This window comes from Pygocentrus nattereri, chromosome 1 (genome assembly GCF_015220715.1).
Source record: "Pygocentrus nattereri isolate fPygNat1 chromosome 1, fPygNat1.pri, whole genome shotgun sequence".
Lineage (NCBI taxonomy): Eukaryota > Metazoa > Chordata > Actinopteri > Characiformes > Serrasalmidae > Pygocentrus > Pygocentrus nattereri.
Window position 1 is genome coordinate 825001 of NC_051211.1, and position 2500 is coordinate 827500.

The following is a 2500-nucleotide window of genomic DNA, read 5'->3' on the forward strand; positions in this document are numbered from 1 at the left end:
TTTACGCTCCACTGCTTCGGAGTTTATCAACACACCAATTATGATGATGCTGATAAAGTGACCAAATATTGTGAAATATGATGGTGAAGGGATGCAGATTATCCAGGGGTCTGACTCACAAAGCAGGATCTGTTTCTAATCCAGCTAACAGCAAGTTTAGTTCAATCTAAGCCTGGACTAACTCATGACAGTGGAGCACTTTCCCTGGAACACGTCACCATGGCAACTTATAATAATAATAATAATAATAATAATAATAATAATAATAATAATAATAATAATAATAATAATAATAATAATAAATTACATTTATATAGCGCCTTTCACAAACCCAAGGTCGCTTCACATAGCAAGACAAAAAAAAAGGCTGCCCATCTAACCTGCTCCATGGCCAAATAAGTTTAGGATTACAGATCATAAACAACTTACTGACCAATCAGAACTGAGCTTCTGACCAATCAGAACTGACCTTCTGACCAATCACAACTGAGCTTCTGACCAATCAGAACTGAACTTCTGACCAATCAGAAATGAGCTTCTGACCAATCAGAAATGAGCATCTGACTATCAGGGACAGACTTCTGGCCAAACAAAGTTGAGCTTCAGACCAATAAGGGCTGAGATTCTGACCAATCAGGGACTGCCTTCTGACCAATCAGGGTGAGCATTCTGACCAATTAGAACAGCTTTCTGACCAATTAGGGACTGCCTTCTGACCAATCAGGGACAGCCTTCTGACCAATCAGGGTCAGCCTTCTGACCAATTAGAACAGCTTTCTGACCAATTGGGGACAGCCTTCTGACCAATCAGGGTGAACCTTCTGACCAATTAGAACAGCTTTCTGACCAATTGGGGACAGCCTTCTGACCAATCAGGGTGAACCTTCTGACCAATTAGAACAGCCTTCTGACCAATCAGGGACTGCCTTCTGACCAATCAGGGTCAGCCTTCTGACCAATCAGGGACTGCCTTCTGACCAATCAGGGTCAGCCTTCTGACCAATTAGAACAGCTTTCTGACCAATTAGGGACTGCCTTCTGACCAATCAGGGACAGCCTTCTGACCAATCAGGGTCAGCCTTCTGACCAATTAGAACAGCTTTCTGACCAATTGGGGACAGCCTTCTAACCAATCAGGGACTGCCTTCTGACCAATCAGGGTCAGCCTTCTGACCAATTAGAACAGCTTTCTGACCAATCAGGGACAGCCTTCTGACCAATCAGGGTCAGCCTTTTGACCAATTAGGAACAGCCTTTTGACCAATCAGGGAGAGCCTTCTGACCAATTAGGAACAGCCTTTTGACCAATCAGGGTGAGCCTTCTGACCAATTAGAACAGCCTTCTGACCAATCAGGGACTGCCTTCTGACCAATCAGGGTCAGCCTTCTGACCAATTAGAACAGCTTTCTGACCAATTAGGGACTGCCTTCTGACCAATCAGGGACAGCCTTCTGACCAATCAGGGTCAGCCTTCTGACCAATTAGAACAGCTTTCTGACCAATTGGGGACAGCCTTCTAACCAATCAGGGACTGCCTTCTGACCAATCAGGGTCAGCCTTCTGACCAATTAGAACAGCTTTCTGACCAATCAGGGACAGCCTTCTGACCAATCAGGGTCAGCCTTTTGACCAATTAGGAACAGCCTTTTGACCAATCAGGGTGAGCCTTCTGACCAATTAGAACAGCTTTCTGACCAATCAGGGACAGCCTTCTGACCAATCAGGGGCAGCCTTCTGACACCTTTCTTGTTTCTAGTCATGGTTGTCCACTGGCTAACAAAGAAAGCTGTTAACCACCATCATCAAACGAGCTGAGAGCAGCTACCCCAGACTAAGCTGACCATGTGTTGTGTAACAGATCCCTGGACGCTCCAGTGTGTTTAACTCATTATTTCCTGAAGGTTGGTCACTCTTTTATCCCTAAACGCTTACAACCCATGGACAAATCACAAACACAAGATCTGAAGGTGACGTCTGTACGGAAAACAGGGGAATTTTGCTTTGAAACGCTTTGTTTTTCCCCGTCATGAACCGTGCACAATGAATAATCAAGTGTGAGCTACATTTTCCAGGCATGCACTGTTATTTGCATAAAGTAGGCCAGCCTTGGCTCAGTCAGGCTTGACCAATGTATCCCAGATGTGGCCTCAAAGGCCCGATTAGTGGATCCCAGAGCTCATTCCATGTACAGGACATTGTAAAATTATTGCTGTTCAAATAAAGCATGTCGATCCCCAGCCGGCTTGGCACATGCTGATCGGCGCCGACAGCGGACGCGATGGCTATGGTCCATTTAGCGTCCAGAACGTCCGCTGCCTCTGTCCTGCTAAGATGATGATCAGTCAAATCTGTGATTAACTCGAGTTGAACCCGTTTCTTCATTAGATGTCCAGCCTGAGGAGGGTTTTTTCGGAGCATCGTGAAGCACTGGCACAACTGAAGCTCTACGTGAAAACATCTGACCTGCAGCATCTTCTTCTAATAGTGACTGTAACAGAG

General features: G+C 45.5%; 1 protein-coding gene across 3 annotated transcripts in view; it reads right to left on the reverse strand.

Annotated features, from left to right (window-relative positions):
* Window positions 1-2500, reverse strand: part of zdhhc18b (zinc finger DHHC-type palmitoyltransferase 18b) — a 27676-nt gene that overhangs the window by 296 nt on the left and 24880 nt on the right. For all 3 annotated transcript variants that reach the window (XM_037538488.1, XM_037538489.1, XM_037538491.1), the window contains one exon: window positions 1-2500. This exon is cut by the window's left edge and continues 296 nt beyond it; it is cut by the window's right edge and continues 451 nt beyond it. The gene's annotated coding sequence lies outside the window, so the exon portion shown is untranslated.